Here is an 18604-nt window from a genome sequence, read left to right as displayed (position 1 = left end):
TTTAGGGAAAAGGAAAGCTGCAGTCTAATTTGAGAAAAAGCACTGCCGAATGTTGAAAACACTCATCACCAACGTTGATTAAGTTATGTCTATTAACTTGATTAAGAAAATAACTGAATTATAAAAGCTAACTAAATTGGTTGTATTTATGTTTCGCTAATGGGCAGTCGAAGTCCTTGCTTAAAGCCTGCTACGTCGAGCAGAATAGACGATTGGCCGATCTACTACTAGTAGCATAAATTGGCCGGCTCGATTACCGTCGTATCGATGTGTGACGACGTGTACACGACGAACCCTTTTTTTCTAGAACGCTTCATAATCATCCCCAAACGCCAGTTCAGTCGTTGCCATTGCCCCCGTGGGTATGTATCTTCTTAGCTTTACTCAAGCTAAGCCTAATCACCACGACTGCGACGCTACTATCATCTCGAGCCACAGACAGCCATAAGGCGGATTTGCCGTAAGGCGGCAGCAGTAGTAGCATCATAATTCCGATATCATGATAATGCGGAGAGAAACTCTGACGTCGACCGGATATCGAAGTCAAAAAAAAAACAAAATAAATAAGATTATCACGGCCAAGGCGGCGGTCGACTTCCTCCCTGTCGAAGCGTGTGGGCAGACAGTGCACTAAGTAGTCAGGACGCTGCTTGGGAAACAGCGATTGTTGGACGACGATGATGATGATGACAATGATAATAAAGGCGGGAATATGATAGCAAGAACCAACCGAGGATGAGATTCAAGGATTACAAGAGAATCAGGATGCCATGTCGAGGCCAAGGCGACTGTTTTGCAAGACCTGCGGCAACTGAGGAGGGAATGAGGACTTGGAAGTCTCAACACACATAACAACCAATTCACACTGTGATCACAGCCAAAAAATCAAGGAATTTTCTAGAAAACGTATATCATTTACGTGTTCGGCTTGAAAAAATCCTGCCCATGGATATTTATATCATAGCTCTAGTATAACAGAACAGTAAAGCCAGTGTACGGGAAAGCTTCGTACTTAAAATGAAGGTTCAACGCCAAGATGAGAAAAACTAACGGGTACTCATTGTACTGGTCGACGCGGAACTCACCGCTTGTGGAGGGATTCGTCATTGTATCGGCGCCTATCATATGCCTGCAGATAACGGCAACAGTAGCAGTAGCAAATGAGAACGAAGGTAAATAAATCGAGAGAGGGAGCAGATCGCAGAGCAGCACCAAACTATTTGAAAGACAAAAGACTTTTCCACTAAAAGCAGCAAGAACGAGATAGCTTATCATTCGCCGTAATGCTGCAATGGTAACAGCGACTGAAAGCCGCCTCAGGGTTTGCCAGGGGCCAGTGCGGTCCTTGGAAGAAGCCTTCGAGTGCAAATCCTAGACAACCACTACTTCTGAGATCAGTGTTTTGACTACCTCGCTGTTGGCGATGCACTTTTGAGATTCAGGCTTACGATTAGGCAATTGGATTTTGTGTCTCGATTATATTCCCCTTATATGGAACTTTTAGGCGCAGGTCAAATATTTTTTTACGTTCTATTGAATGTGGTCTGAAGCGTTAAACAGGAAATTAGGAAGATCGTTTTTCGACTACAGCTTTTCTTGTATCTCCAATATCCAAACAACAGACCGAAAGTATTATCTATAAGCTACTAAAATATATTACGATATGGAATAGGGGCAATACAAAGCCGCATAGGCTACTGTGCTTCAAGACTGAAGGAAGTAGTTTGCCTAATAGCATAACTGGATGGGCATAACATATACGCGTATGATATACTGCATTTTGTGTCACATGTCGTTATTTTCAAGTACGTGACAGATGCAGTTATGTAAAAAACGTTTTGACAATCGTGACCATCATCGTTGCAACACAACAAAGATGCAACACATATTGCCAATACATGCACTAAATAACGAAAAATCACGGTAATAATTTGTAACTAGTTTCTCAGTATTTTCCATCGTGCAGCCAATAAAACATTCGAACATCGTTTTTTTTGTCATTCCTATGCTCTCCTTTCCGCGATAACAAGCCCTCAGCTCGTCTCCATTTTGGTCTAGCTAGCCCCCGTGAAGGGACAGCGAAGAGGGTCATACTGATCTGTTGGAGAAAGATTTCACGTTGCATTTGCCAGTTCACAGTTCCAGAGCTACTGATAGCCATCCTACGACGAAGACTTGTCATGCGCCCAAGCACTCCTGTTTTTAAGACCCGTTTTTGCTTTAATCGTCGCATTCAGAACACAGAACGTTCGAGAGAAGCAATTCGACAACTTAGCATAGTGGTCAGCCAAAGGATACTACAAGACTCCATGTTCAAAACCTAGTTATTTATTCAAGTTAAGTTAGTGTTATGTGAAAGCGATAGTTAGAGCATACCGGACCAAGCTGGAATTCGTACATCCGGAACACAAGTTCTGAAATTTATCGAGCATATTTTTTTAGAGCGCAGTGTCTTAACTTCAACAGTCAATATCGGGCGTACTGCACAAACAAGCTTACTTATCGCTAGTTTTCGAATAGCTAACCCTTAAAATTAGATAGCGTTTCTATACTTCACATTGTCATACAGAGTTCCATAAAAAATTTACGGACTGCATTAAACAGCCTTAGTTAGCCTCAAGATCAGCAGATCGAACCTCAATGGAAAGCGAGGTTCATAAAAAAAATTTGATATATTTTTTTAAATTTTCACATTAAGCAAGCAATTATGAAGAAAAAACAACAACAACAACAACAACAAAAAGAGGAAATAACATTAATGCTTTAAACGGCGACTATTTTTTTCTTAATCATTATTTTATGAACTTCGCAGTGTCTGAGCTGAGCGTCAGTTTCAGGGTTTGTTGCCAGCCTCGATATTCTTATTTTGTTGCATTTCAAGCATGATTAGTCAAATTATATCTCAGATGTTACTAGATAATGTTATGCTGAGCCTTATACTACACAGTATAATTTGACTGTAGATTACCTGTAATAAGGGAAACAATTAGTTGAGCGTTCGTCGTGGTTTTTAATCGATGCCTGAATGAGAAGGTAAAACATCTATGATCTACGAGTCATATTTGTAGAGTAAACATATAGAACTCATACATTTCCGCTCATGCGCAGAAGGGTTTGCTTATTTTGTTTTATATTCTATGTACGTATGTGTGCATGCAAGAGCAATGCATCGTGCATATGTCACAAGGGTATATTGAGAACGGTTGTGTCCAGTTACGATCTGTTAGTATATGCAAATCGTTCGAGAATGATCTGGTGATGATGCTGATATGCCTTTCGCCTATCTGGTGCATGCCTTACAGCAGACGATGGGGGATTGTAGCAACGACAAGGCGACAGAAGCACCTAACCTGATTGTAGGATAGATACATCCCAAGCTCTACTTGATGTTTATTTATTCAAATATATATGAAATAACAGGTTTTGTTTACCACCCAGTCTTGTAGAAGCAAAATCGAGAAAAATTTGAAATTAAGATTGCTGCTATAACACTGAGAGCTAAAGAAAGCCTGTTACTTAAAAAAAAAAAAAAAAAAAAAGTGAAACGAGATCAAAACGTTAGCTTCGACGTACAGCCCGAATAGGGAGTGCAGCACGCAAGATCCTAATTGACTAAGTGCTTTAAATCAATACTTTACAAGGTAGCTATCTGATAGGCCTTTTCCGGTACCTGCAGGCGTGGCTAACACAAGCGGCTCACAATCGAACAGAGGATGCATGACACTCAAAGAAGCATAAACATTTGCGGATGATCTATTTCAATTTGAATTTTGCTCACTTCTTTGGAAAGCTATCATGTTGTCCGCGAGGGTACCGAGTACATATCCGATAGTAACAGTCAGGCAGACGCTCCCCGGTCCAGAGGTAGGAAGTTTTATGTTTCGATATTGGTACGAGCGCCAAACACCAAAAAAATACTTCCTACCGACACGACAAAATACGTGATAGGACCATATTTAACTTGACAAGAATTAAATCGTAGCTATATTTTATATTCGGAATAATACCCGAAAAGGCTGTAAATAGTACAGCGTGAAATTTTCTCGCTTTTTTTTTTCCAAAGGTTAAACTACTATTATTTATTACACAGTTCTGTAAACTCAAGAGATCCGACCCAAGATAAACCGACTCAAGAGATCAACTTAATTAAAAATTAACAATGAAGTCGATTTCATAATTTTGGTTGAACGGAAATTCAGTTGAGGAAACGGTCTTTATACAAATTTATACTGACACACCCTGTACATGGTACAACGGATGAAGTGGCAACTGCTACTTAAAAAAGCAGTTACGCAATGCCCACGCTAAATCCAACATAAGATAGTGTGGCAAACATAGTCTCATCCGTTTGCGACATTGACTGAAAAATAATTTTATTTAGAAATAGAAAAAAAAAAAAAAAAAAGAAAGGTTCGTTTTGAAAGTAAACGACTATCCGATTTAGTAGTATTACTTAAATAAATTGCCCGAATAGCTAAACTTGTTAGAAGGATTTCTACTGAAAACAATAAGAACGCTTGATCTACTTAGGTGGACTATCCAGGCTCTCGTAAACGTCAGGGCAAAGAATTTTAGCCATCACAAAGGTATGAACTGGCAATAGCTTGAAAGCACCAATCTCGCAAGTAACTGCAAATAACGGCAAGTGACCCCCGGGGTATGCGTAACAGCAACCATTGCAGGATAAACTGAATCAAGAAGATGGTAGTAACGCAGAGAGTAGGAACAGTCAACTACCTTCAGCTAATTTACTCAAAGGTGCACTCGACCCTCTAGTGAAAGCATATTACCGTGTTTTCTCGCAAAATGAGGGGGCCAAACGCATCCGGTGAGAGGAGTCGTTGGTATATTCAATAAAGTTCCTAGTGACCCAACTATTCAAGACAAATGTCGCTTTTGACAGTTACTGGGTCTGGCAACGCTGTTTTCATATTTAGCTTCTCTTCTAGTCTATGCCTGTTTTACAACGCAACTTCATCAGATCAAGTGTAGATCTATAACTTTCATCATTGACTATATATCTATATATAGCTTCCCTCTATGACAGATCTATAAACTCGAGCAGCGGCATAAAGTAAAATAATACAATAGGACTCAATTTCCTCGAATAATCATATCATCTACTTCATAATTCACCATAAGCACGCTATTACAAGGAGGGAATCGCATGAGTTTTTTTTTTTGTTGTTTTCAAAATGCTGCTGTATATTTTTGTTCACTGTACTCCTTTTTCCTCTTCCTGTAAACGTTATAATTTATGGTAAACAGCGCATTTCGGGTTGCATTAAGTGAGCTTTTCAAGAATCCTGGCGACAGTCAGATTTTACATGTTTCAAAAACCTGCTAAGTCGTTGTTGCGTAAAATCAATAGCAATATGTAGATATATACATTTAAAAACGGTACGGCTTGACCGCATCCATTTGGCCTTTATCTATATATACATTTATATATATTCTACAGAAAATAACAGCGTTGTCACTACGAGCAATACGTCATTGTTGTAATTTGCTATTAATATATAGGTTTAATTTTCGTTTTAAAAAACTGTATAGTTATAGAGTTATACAGAAAACATGTTAAACAAGGTTATCTTTTTTGAGGTAACGGTCGATTATCGTTCTAACCAGATGACCCAACTACTAGGAGCATACTTGAGCGACCAGTATTAGTTTTTCAGGCATAGACTTTGCGGTACAAGTCACTGACCCTCGTTGCTTAGCAGACGCCAAATCCAACAGAGCGAAGAACTTTTAGCATTTTACATATTGAAGATAAAACGCAAGTCTATTATTTCTAACTTGCTTCTGATTTTTAGGACCCTTTTTTAGATCTAGATGCAGGGGAGGGGGGGCAATTAATATAATCGTTATTTCCTACTCGTTTTTATGCCCATAAGTTGTATTGGGTTGACTGGGTACGGAGACCTCCTTGAAGAAAGCGTTAATGAAACGGACGATTCTAGAAAGCTGTGCTTTTTTATGCAAGTGAAAGCAATTTTTTTCCACAGCTTTCGGTAACAGACGAATTCTTCGTGTTTGATGGCGATATACAAAAAAGCTCGAATCGTCAAGGATTTGTTTGAGGACAGGAATGATCTCTTCTGCCAATATAAAATTAAGTGGTATAGAATCTAATCGTTTACTGAGAAACATAGTGGGTGAGTCAATTGTTAATAGAGTCAGGTCACTTCCGTTTTAATGTGGTCCTGCCGCTAATAATATTCCATCAATCATTTACAGGAAGCTTGCCTTCGCCTTGGCTGAGCTCTTCCACGTTACATTACATTAAGTATTCTTTGCCCGGGATCGCGACACGAGCCGGCCGGAGGCAGGAAGGTACATGTGTTGTAACCGGCCTGCTTGCCTTCATCCCTCATTTGTCACAGCCTGTACGCAAAAAGCCTGACGCTAAGCTTAACGCTGACAACTATTGCCCCGCGCCACAAAAGTCAACTGCGCCCATCATCTTGCAAAGGTTTGTAATCGATTAGATTCTTAGCTGCTGCTGCTGCTTCTTCTTGAAGGAATTGTAAAATGATTTTTTTTTTTTTGTTAAGACGCCATCAGGGAGTATGATACAAGACTGAGCAACGTAGTTTAACCGCAAATGTCCTTCGAATCTCTAAAGTGTTTGACTGCACCCACGGTCAGTATTACGTAATATAGGCAGCGTAATCATATCCTAGCTGCGAATCTATCTGAACCACAATAATTCCGGGGTCAGGCCAGGTGGCAAATTGCGCTCGGTAAGTGATCATCCAACGGCAGGTCGCATACGGACGTTTCCATTCGATGCATTTGACTATACTTCATGTCAAACATTTGTGTGAAAGTCGTATACCGATAAGTATAAACTATGTGGTATTCACGCCACCCCAGTAAGCTACGCATAGACCGAATTTCTGTTTATTGAAGTTGAAGCAGAATGGCTCGACAAGCCACTCTCGTTATATATTCTCGTACATACAAGAACGCTCTATATTAAGGTAAATCGCAATGCTACAGTTTATAGCCGCAAAAGCTATTCCACATTATATTGTATAAATCTTGATGTCCTTTTAGCCACCCATAAATAAGAATTCGGACCAACATTTTGTATGCTCGAATGTAGACAAGTCTGTGAAATCATCGTTAGGGATTTTTTCCAAGCCGCTTTATCAAAGGAGGTTTTCCCGGGTTTATGTGGAATTTCTGCAACGAGTGAGGCGACAGGGTCCGTATCTATCACTGTCTTTTTTTTCAAAGCAGTTCATTTTAATGGTATGTTATTATTGCTAAGGCTCGGATCAGCACTGTATTCAGATGCATACGAAAGTTACGTCCCACCAGCCAGGCTTTAATGAGTTCCCATAAGTTCTTTGAATGAATGGTAGATATAAATTACCGCACAAACCAGATCTTGCTCAGTCTTATTCGCTCTTCACTCGGGTACACGCTGTGACACTAAGCTTACATAAGTAGCGTCACGATATCGCTTTCGGCTGTTGATTGGTGACGACCAATCGGACTGGACTAAACAAACAAACAATGCCCCTTTTTTGTAGTTTTATGCGTTATATTTTCGATAAATACAAGTTTTAAAACGATTGTGATTGCCTCCTACGATACGTCATTTATAATAGGGAAAAAACATAACACTTACAATACGAAATACAATCACTGACATATAAATTTTGCATATAGTATCATTAATACGGGCGTCACTGGTGTTGACTCACACATGAATTTAAGGTAAAATTATCTTCGTAGAAAGTTTCTTATATATCTTCTAAGTGGTCGATCTATTTAGTTTGATGAGTTTTTCATCCGTCCCTTAAAATTTCAGCACTAATAGAGACCATCTCTTAAGTGAGCTAAGTAGAAAATAGAAAAGAGAATAGTGCGCAGTGTTCAAACCGGGTCCTCTCTTATGTTAAACTACGAGATCGCATGGTTTTTCATCCATTATTAGTTTACATTGCCATCTCCCTCTAGAGAACTCCCTCGGTCATCGCTAAGTAGATTCTCATTGTCGAATCTGTACATAAATTGAAGTTCGATAGGAAGACCAGGGGAAACAGCGCAAGTCTAAAATTGAACAAAACTTTGATAGTAGTGGCCAAGATAGAAGTATAGCCAAGAAGAGAGAGAAACAATGGCAGCTGTTAGGGAAGTTTTTGTGTAGTTGTTGTAAAGTTTAAACTAGCTTGCACCAGCTCAGCCTACTGGAAAAGCGCGCCTAGCAGTTAAACGGTACCCCGAAGTGTCATCGTCGCTGATGTTGAATCTCATAAGCGGTCTTCGAGAACGCTGTCACTACGCTCGAACAAGGCCAGTGATGACCAAGCCTACCCTGTCACACAGCTCGATGACTGCAACATTGATTGAGAGGTGAGCATTTCATAGAATATCGAGACAAATTGTCGTTTTTGAGACCTTTTCGGTCTTGTTCACGAAAATACTGTATATGTAAAATCCATTACTTGTGCTCTTAAACTTATGCATGAACCAAAAGTCAGTTCGAACGGTTTAACGGGCTAAGGTTTTCATTAATTTTCATATCACAAGGTCAATAATAGCCATGGTTATCGACCATAAAGCAGCTAAACGCCCGTGAAACGAGAGACGTAAGGTTCAGCGTCCTAAACGTACTGTGTCCGCTTCCGATCTACCATGTACTGACGACAGTATTTAGTTCATACCTAGGGCAGAACCGTATCTGCTGCACATTCATCATAGTCAAGAAGACGTAAAATACGTACCTTGCGAATGCCGGGAGATGCTTCTAGGACTACTACCTCTGAAACTACTGTTTGACGTCCTTGACCTTACTAGCTTATCCAATACAATTCAAATATAATGTCGGAGTATACCGACGTATACGATTTCATAGCAAAACAGTTTTGCGTCGGGAGTCAAAACGCGACAGCTCGGAATCATTCGAGGATTATAATAGTCACTATACTACACATGTTAACTGCAAGATATGTCGGCTGCTGACGCCACCCTGCTCGACGCGTTGTCTCTCGTTATCTTCACGGCCTGATGCTTGATGCGGAACATCGGTCTGTTAGTCCGATCCTGGTGTGTCATTCTCGCACTGCTACCGCCGTCGTCGTCGTCGTCGTCGTCGCCGCCGCCGCCGCCGCTGGGCACCGCTCTTGCATCGTTGGTCTTCTCATAACCTAATTTAGACTAATACGATGATGCCGTGGCGATCAATCTTACTGCCACCACCGCACCGCTGTATAAGCAAAAAAGAGAAAAGGGACAGGGTGCGTACCCACACGAACACTCCGGTACAGCAGCCTAAATACACAAACGCAGCGTTTTCCACAACTATGGATCGACTGGATGTGATATCATTATGGCGGATAATGAGGATGCCTCCTCTCGAAAAGATGATAGAAGGTAGAGAGTTCGGTAAAGGCTCAACAATATTTTTCCCACCCACATGACCAGGGTAATGGAACGGACGACGAAGGATCTCCTCACTCTAAACCTTAATATTCTACGTAAATGAAATGCCACCTTGCAATTGAAGGACAGAGCTTTTATCCAAACTGGAAATCCCAGGAGGCAAACTGCAAAAAGATGAATATGTTTTTGTCTCTAATTATTAACTAGCTACACGTTTTACGGCAGGCAAGCAGGCAGGCAGGAAAAATATCTAGACGAGAACCGACAGCTAAATAGAAATAACCGTTCCTTAACCATACTACTTTGACCATGGGCAAATTTCACACTGTTACAAAATGTCACAAGCCTTCAGACAGTACCTTTATGCGTTAAGAGTATACACAATAGGCACGATGTATATATACAGGATTGCCAAAATTGAAGTAGATATTTTTCAAAATTCCATTTCAAATTTCCGCAGAACCGTTTTAGTTAAAGATTTTCTGTCATATTTTGGTAAAATTTGATTAGAGAATTTCCGTGCAAACAATTGTGAGAAATTATTTTTGCACTCCTTTTTTTTAAAGTAAAATTAACACCATTGAGGAGTGCAGCGGAAACAGACGGTACGCGAAGAGTGCAAGGTCTGGGCTATATGGATGCATTGAGATTTCCCGTTCAAATTCTCCCAGTTTCAGTTGCTGGTTAGCTAAAGATGTACGTGGTCCGACATGGCCATGGTAGAAGACAATATCTTCACTTGTTCACTAATTGCAGTCGATTATTTTCAACGGTTTGTTATAATCTTGATGGCTGGTAATAACTGAGGTCCGATTTAATCATTTTGTGAAAAGTTGTGTTAGCAACTCATAATGTGCGATTCCTTTCCACTCCCTCCGAACACATTGTAGCACGCCTTTGTTGGTGTCAGTCTGGGTTTGCCACCCAGTTGTGGCGCACATTTGTTTTTTATCTGCACACTATTGTTGTATGTAATCCACTTCTGGTGACCCGTGCTCAACTGCTTAACGAAAGGCTCGATACCGACTGAGTTTAGCCATTTTTTTCAAATGCTGTAAAACTTTTTTCTTTTTTTTTTTTTTTTTTTTTTGGGGAAGGGGCATATTTCGTTACATGGCGATAGTAGGCCTACCCGCGTGTTGGTGTTAGTGAACTTTCGCAGTAGTTTCATCAGCTTTTTGCAGAATTGGTAGACAGCTACGAGGGGCATTTCTCATTACGGGGGCAACAGGATCAGCTTTGGGTCGTTTTTACCGACGTAGCGTATTTTGACCATCAAATAGTTTACAATGTTTTATTGGCCAAGAGCATTTGAGCCTAACTTGTCAACTGCAGCGAATACTTCACTCATCCCCAAAACGTTTTGTCCTAACTCTAATAATATGTTATATTGCATGCAACATGTGTGAATGTAACTAGGCATGTGTATAGAAAGAGAAGTAGTTACTGAGATATCTATTAATGCAGTATAACTTTATACTAAAAGCTGAGCTATTTTGATTAGCGAGGCGGTTCACAAATTCGATTTAGGTTCGTCGCCCGCAACGGCTGCTTCAAGATCTAACGCCTTCCGAGTCCCGGCGTAAACGGAAGACAGCCGTTGACAACTGAAGTATCACTATCGAAATAACAAATTTAGTTTATGCCGGATCCGTCGTCTTAGCAGGTTCGTACAGAGAATCTGAGGAATTATTAATAGGAAGATAGTATATAGAGAGTATGTGGGTGAATCTGAATTACTTATACCCTCAGTATCATAACAACTCACTACAATCGTGTCGTACGCATCTCTGCAATGGCGCCCTTGGTAAGAAGGTTATTCCAAAGGACATCAGGGCTAAAAGCTTAATACGCTTACGAAATTGCATTTTTTGGATTGTCAAAGCAAGAAAAATTAGGTAAAAGCTCATCATGTGTTTTTAGACCCTGGTCTTTCGCAGCGCATTGAGTTGTGTCCTTCTAAGATTCGGTGGGTCATTTTTTTCGGAAATAGGCCACGGTGATGTTGTTTGACAGATTTCTATGGGCCTGTACAACTTGTAACCTAACAATTGTGTCGTGCTTCGTTGACGAAAGCCATCAATGTGAATATGTGCTTTGTAAATATGACTTTCACCGTTGTCTATGTTAGCATATGCTTGGATGAATTATTATCACACTAACATGGGCTGGTAATAGTTACACGAAAGTCTCACAATATTAATAATTCCTCATATGCGACAGTCCTTTGAGTGGTCTTCTTGAGGTCTTTTGGAACGAAACCCTGAGAGCACATTGAAGCTGTGCAGAGATGAAGCGAACGACTTCAAGAGGTTGCATAAAACGTTTAATAGCAGGAACATTGACATCAGCAATAGATGAAGCAAGATGTTCATTTTGGCCTGTTCTCTGTTATAAGGCCATTCTATTTTAACGCGAACTACACTCGAGTAAACGAAGTCTTCATGTCAGGGTTGTGAAGCATTGAGGTGCTGATACCTGATAGGGTTCTAAGAGCCCTAGAACGCGAGCAAGATTAAATTTACGCGGCAATTGTTTCGCATTAATTTACTCATCTAAACCATCCAATGTCATTTTCCCGAACATTTTTCTTACTGTATGTGTCATTTCAAAAGTAATATTAAAACGAGAAAAAAATTGATCATATATAAAACCTGTGTTTAGAATTAGAACCTGCGCCAGTAATAAACGCTGGCAAATAAATCGTTTTATCGTAATAATATATATATATTTACTGTAAAAGTACCTTAGTCTGATGCGATGGACATGATTCAGTGATACTTCTCTACTTACGATGTAAATCTACTAGTAAAACCCATAGGATAATTTAGCAGTCTGTTGATGTTACGTAGCGTTATGCCTGCACAGCATGTAGCACCTCGATTACTCTATTCCTCTTTCCTCTTCGAAGAACAGTACAATCATCAAGACGTATTTTCATCTCCTATCTCCAGTTTACAACTATGATATAGCTTAGCGCGTAATTTTGAATATTAGCGAATTTTCTGCGACGGCCCGTCATGGAGTATCACGCTTCAAGTTGAGCTCAACTGCGCTCTGCTTTCAAGGGTACTCCTTCGTTGTCGCAAGCTGAGCTATTGGACAGAGCACTCTTTTGCTCTTCATCTCAATGCGGCTTCGACACCTGAAGTTCTAAAGCGCTGTCGTGGTGAGCACCTCTAAGTGCGGCTGAAGGACGCGTATACATCACATAGGTCCAACCTAGGCGCCCAATGAAATGCAAATGTGTAAGTTTTATAGACTAAATGTATCAAGCCAAGTTTAAGTGTAAAGCACAGTTAATCGTAGCGAAAATGACTCACCCGCTTCCAAAATATTCAAGTTACCATTTTGTGAGCTGGTCACTATTCGTCTTATACAATTATTACGGAAGGACCCGCTTGTATGGGTCTTTAGAGACAACAATCAAGTAGCAGAGTAGATGCCGCTTAACGTAATACCGTTTCGGCATTATTGTGATTTTTAACACAAGTTACAGTGGCGGAACTATTTCAACTATTCATCAACGTATCAGAAAGGTGCAGCTGTTCCTCTTTGCCGTCAGTTTACTTAATGTTAAAGGGAAGTTAACGATTTTGTAATTCCTGCCGTGCAGCCCTCCCGTATAATTTTCGATGTGAGTCGCTGGCGAAGGCGTCAGGGTACGACACTGGGCGCGAAATAAAGTACAACCCAAAAATTGTAGATCAACAAACATTCAATAAGCAACAATGCTGACCAGTAGTGATTACAGACAATAACTTAAACTGATCTTCCTGTACAAGATCTTCCAGTTACTGATTACTTCACGGTTCGTTCTTCCCTCGACATCAAAGCATGCTTTACTATCTAAAAGATCGGCTCTCAAGTGACAACCTAAACGAGAAGTTCCTTATCACACCTATGAGGCGGGTATTTCCATGTGTTCACGTTTCCTTTTACGTTTTATCGTGTTATTCTAATGAAGACTATCTTGATATTTCAACCATTTAGAAAATATAGCTTAATAGCAACAGTAATCTGCTCAGACAAACGGTCTGACCCATAAGTATATAACAATATCAAGTAAACAGTGAGATTTTGCTTTATTAACTATAGGTAGAGTTAGATGCAAGATGATCAGAAGCGAACCTAGATCTGCTGATCTTAAATCGTATGGTCCTTCATTCAACTATTAAAGCAATTGGTTTTGTAATAATAAATATATTGATAATTCTGAGTAAACAGTTGAGAAGTTTTAATAAGAGTACATGTTATCGTTCAGATATGTTTCAGTTTACTCAATGTTTTTTCTGACTTAGACAATTTGTCCTTCCGATGAATGTCTGCCGTTTGCCTGTTGATGCCGATTAGAGTTAGTGCCCTGCAACTTAGCCTTCCGATTAATTAATTTGTCCTCAATTATCCACCCTTCTGTTAGGCGAAATTTCGTTAGCGGGATATTCAAAATTACACACGATAAATTCGATCTTTTCTGTTAATGCAAAACTTCTGAATTCGCACTCGACCCGCCCGTATAATACCTCAAAGTCATACTCAGAAGCGCTGTTATTTCCATACATGTGTCGGTCGCCAAAGATCGAATCTACATTGCTTCTCCAAATCATGTTGCGCTCACCGCACGAGAAGTCTATGAGTCTTACAGAGGGCTACGAAAATAAAGACCTAACCTCACAAAAAAGGCATCTGAAGCCATTGGCTACTGTCGTTGACTAAACGTTTTCCGATAACATCTTTATCTCGTCCAGGAGCCACAGGTAGGACAAGCCCGAAAGAAGAGTTTCTTCCCTCTGCGACTCTGTACGTTGCACAGATGGCCCATGAAAGTGTTCTCTATATTTCTCCGACCGTGATGCAAACAGGACGACCTAACCTAGTTTATAAGCTTCGTCGGTGTATGTAGCACCTATCGCGTTTGCCACCACGACAATATAATGCACAATGCATGATATGCAATTGTTTGTGGTCTATCGACAAACGGACCAACACCGGAAAGTCGAATAACCCTGAGCAATAGGCCGGCCGAAAAAGCTATTAGGTAGCGATATTTATTCATACGCTTTAAAAGCAACAGGAGAGACCTTCAGCCAGAGGAAGCCAGTGCATTTTCAGGCAGATTTTCGACCACAGCCTGCTGCGTAACTCCCTTTCTCTTGATACTTCAGGAACGATGTTGTAATTCTCGTCATCATAGGCCGTATTTGCTGCGGCTGATGATGCTGATAATGATATCCTCACTGAATACTGTCCGCTGCTCTGACAGATAAGATCTCAGCTACCGAATACTCAGCGCTTAGACGAGCCGGTCTTGATTTGCGCGGCGCGCTCAGGAGGACAGAGTTCTTAAGGCCGTTCAGCAACTCTCAACCTGTGAGTGAGTGAGTGAGTGACTAAGTTTACGAAGTTTGTCATCCATAAAGCTGAATGCACTACTCTAGCTAGACAAAATAAGTAATATCGATGCTTTATATGACGATATTTTGATAACGATACGGACATTAATTCTTATAAATTCAGAGAACCCTTGGTGGCAGCACTCGGAAAGCATGTATAACGGCCAGCTGGGAAGAATCTGCTATTGAAACAGTCAGATGTTTAGAAATTGTTGTACGCAATTCAGATATGCGATAGAAAACCGTACCGTCGTAATCCCAGCTGGCTTTCACAGTTTATCCTAACAAATCTAATGTCCTAGCTAAAGAACAATGTTAAACTATTTAGCGGATCTGGTATAGAAATTGATTCACTGCGGATGATAATTAGTCTTCCGAAAATTATAATCATACAATCAGCCATTGCTTCTACCTGCCTTACTCTGCTACGGGCCGAAAATTAAAACACGTAATTATCGTGACGGTTTACTGTAAAACATTTATTGGAATTAGAAGTAGCGTTCTTTTTTCTTCCCGACCCTCGTGGAACTTTTTAGTAGCGAGGAATCCTCGTCACCGGTCATCATTACCATAATTTTTCCCCCATCTATTTTTCTATCGGCGCTCTTTGAGTTTTCCTCATTCACCTCGTCCATCTTTACCCTTCTTTCTTTCTTTTACTGAGCATTACGTATCGTTGCTTACTTATTTTTTTGCTCGTGACACCGGCACTGATCTACTGTGCCGGCTGAAAAGACGAGGTATAAGTTTAATAAGAACAATTTACAAATGACACGATATATCAGGTGTTTGTGTGTGTGTGTGTGTGTGTGTGTTTGTTTTGTAACGTAGTTATGCTTCGAATTTATTTTCACTTCTATTTGTCGTCTTCATAAAATCTTCTTGCGTCTTCAACTCGGCATGCGTCATCCCTATTCATCAATCAATTAAGTATTGTAATATATGCAATAGTGCTTGTAGAGGCAATCTCCATATTATCATCCCATATTACATTTTTTCACCTCTGACATATAATAATTAGTATTTATTTATTTATTTATTTAGTAATAGCCTCGTTATCGCGGCAGCGTATGGAGATGGGATGGAGGACAAGAGGAAAATGGGCTATGTACACAAAGCCTCATTTTTAGATTTTTTCCATCTAGAAGCAGCATTGTTATAATACACAAATAGCTCGTTCGTTGTTCCTTTTCATCGGTAGTAAAATCAGTGGCGTTTAATTTACCTGTTCCTTATACACAAGCGTTGATCTAATTCCAGCGAATATATAACATATCATTTACCGTCGTTCTCTCAATCGGCTACACCTGTCAAGCTGGACACATGAACGATTTGAAGGGGATATAGTAAATAAAATGAGTTGTTTCTGCGTAACAGACAACCGTAAATTTCGGCACGATAAAAAAATATATATTCCGAGCTGAATTTCACAGGGTAAGTAAGTGTACAGTATAAGTAGCTCGAGTTCAATATTTTGCTTCGTGATAGAGGTAAGAATACACGTGTGCCACATATAATTCATCTTTCCCACTGTGATGACATCTGATTCTGGTAAGGTAATAATGATAAGGTAAGGTAAGGTAAGGTAAGCTAGAACCAGGAAGTAGGGAGCGTTCAAAACGATCGTAAGCCAAACGTGTTCTCTTGAAATTGATTGAGGCGTATGCCTTTTACGGCAACGTATCGCGTCCCCCTGACATATTGAAACGGACAGACAAAAACGTTACATTTTTCTACCCTGAATAAATTTCCAGCTTTCATCTTTTCTATCATAGCCGAACTAAACAGCGTTGACGCCTTTGCAAAAGCCATCTACAATACATATTCTAAAGGATACTTGATCCTTAATCAACGGGAGTCCTTTATTATTTTTTATTAATTTATTGGTTATAATGTTACTATGTACAATGTCACTGCTAATCACCACTTCACCAGCTACATACAATAACTAGCCAACCATCAAATACTGGTATCATCACTTATCCACTCAACAACAACAGCAACAGCAGCAGCATCAGTAGCAGTAGTACTAGTAGTAATAGTAATAGCAGTAGTAGTAGTAGTAGTAGTAGTAGTAGTAGTAGTAGTAGTAGTAGTAGTAGTAGTAATAGTAGTAGTAGTAGTAGTAGTAGTAGTAGTAGTAGCAGTAGTAGTAGTAGTAGTAGTAGCAGCAGCAGCAGCAGCAGCAGCAGCAGCAGCAGTAGTAGTAGTAGTAATAGTAGTAGTAATAGTAATAGTAGTAGTAGTAGTAGTAATAGTCGTCGTCGTCGTAGTAGTAGTAGTAGTAATAATAATAATAATAGTAGTAGTAGTAGTAGTAGCGGTAGTGGTAGTGATAGTAATGATAATAATAATAATAGTAGTAGTAGTGGTAATAGTAATAGTAGTAGTAGTAGCAGCAGTAGTAGTAGTAGTAGTGGTGGTGGTTGTGGTAGTAATAGTAGTTGTTGTAGTAGTCGTCGTCGTAATAGTAGTAATAGTAGTAGTAGTAGTAGTAGTAGTAGTAATAGTAGTAGCTTCAGTCGCAGCGTTCTTTGTTAGCTTTCATAGGAATATATATATATATATATATATATATATATGTGTGTGTGTGTGTGTGTGAGTGTGTATGTGTGAGGTTTTGTTTGTCATCACCGGTCAGTCGTCTCATAGTAGATCACTGCCATCTTGAATGATTCCACCATGCTCACATCGTCGTCATCATCATCATCATCTGGGTCTGATTTGTGTCTTTTTCTCCTTCCCCCTTTGTTTCCGTAAGTACGGAGCATTGATCTTCACATGGTTATTATTTTACATCACGTTTCACTTGCGTTTTTTTTTTGAAAATACAGGGCCTTTATCTCTCTATATATTATCGCGTGGATGTGAATCTTGCCTCTCCGCTGCTTTACTACATTATCTATGCAAATATCTAATAATAGGGTTTGTGTCTGTTATCAATGAAATTCTAGCAGAGAGAATATGATACTAGGTGCAGTAATAGTGCCTAAAAAGTAGGTACATACCTATATATATATATATATATATAGGTAGGTAAGTGGTGGGAGCGGAAGTGTCTATTATTATTTTTATACAAAATGAATGAAATGCACCGCTATAGAGCGTGTGCCGCTGCAGGTTAAGTGAATAGCCAAGCAAAACGCTGGAGGCTGGTAGAATCAAAGTGACGGGGCAAACGTCAAGGTAGTCATCATCATCATCACTTTATTTTAGTTTAGCTTAATGATCAATGCATTGAGGGGCTGGTGACTGATGACAAACAATAGTGAGCAACAACAATAACAGCAGCAGCAGCAGCAGCAGCAGCAGTAGTAGCAGTCGGTTTTTGCGAGATATTTTTTCGTTTGCTTTGCCCTGTTGAGCGCTTTCGACACGTGCAGAAGAGGCCGATGTCGTTAGTCAGAGGAAAGATACGCTTGTGCTTGACGACGACGACGACGATGGTGGTAATGGAGAAAAACGGATTCTTCTGAATGGGTTTGCTTCTGTTCGCTCTAAAAGCAGCTCAGTCCGTGTGAGGTTAATCACATCATCGTCATCTTCATCGAGGTCTTCTTTTTCGCCATTATCTTTACCTTCTGTGTATGAATGCGGCGAGACAGCGAAGCGTCTCTTTTGTCCGCAGTCTAGCCACTTCCCTGGCCGCCGATGTTGCTCTAAATTTTGTGGTTTTTTTTCTACTTTTCCTTTTTTGCTTAGCATTATATACAGGATTGACTCAGTTGGTTGCACCTGGAAGCAAATAAAATATGATGTTATTAATTTACTTCGCAGACAGGGATCTTATCAAAGGCAGCGCATTATATAAA

At 40.0% G+C, this 18604-nt stretch overlaps 2 protein-coding genes and 1 long non-coding RNA gene across 4 annotated transcripts in view; all 3 read right to left on the bottom strand.

The window, feature by feature from the left end:
• Positions 1 to 9031, bottom strand: part of LOC111264929 (uncharacterized) — a 55522-nt gene extending 46491 nt beyond the window's left edge. The window contains exon 1 of the mRNA XM_086970256.1: positions 8742 to 9031. The gene's annotated coding sequence lies outside the window, so the exon portion shown is untranslated. The remainder of the gene's footprint in view (positions 1 to 8741) is intronic.
• LOC147752885 (uncharacterized) lies at positions 1633 to 3125 on the bottom strand. Its single transcript, XR_015312868.1, has 3 exons — positions 2969 to 3125; positions 2377 to 2414; positions 1633 to 2218 (listed from the first exon to the last, which is right to left on the bottom strand). It is a non-coding gene; the product is annotated as an uncharacterized LOC147752885 (long non-coding RNA).
• A 6213-nt stretch (positions 9032 to 15244) lies between the features above and the next one.
• Positions 15245 to 18604, bottom strand: part of LOC111264928 (uncharacterized) — a 154036-nt gene continuing 150676 nt past the window's right edge. For both annotated transcript variants that reach the window (XM_086970254.1, XM_086970255.1), the window contains exon 8: positions 15245 to 18527. The gene's annotated coding sequence lies outside the window, so the exon portion shown is untranslated. The remainder of the gene's footprint in view (positions 18528 to 18604) is intronic.

Source organism: Varroa jacobsoni, unplaced genomic scaffold, assembly GCF_002532875.2.
Source record: "Varroa jacobsoni isolate VJ856 unplaced genomic scaffold, vjacob_1.0 scaffold_914, whole genome shotgun sequence".
Lineage (NCBI taxonomy): Eukaryota > Metazoa > Arthropoda > Arachnida > Mesostigmata > Varroidae > Varroa > Varroa jacobsoni.
This window is presented reverse-complemented; position numbering and strand designations above follow the sequence as displayed.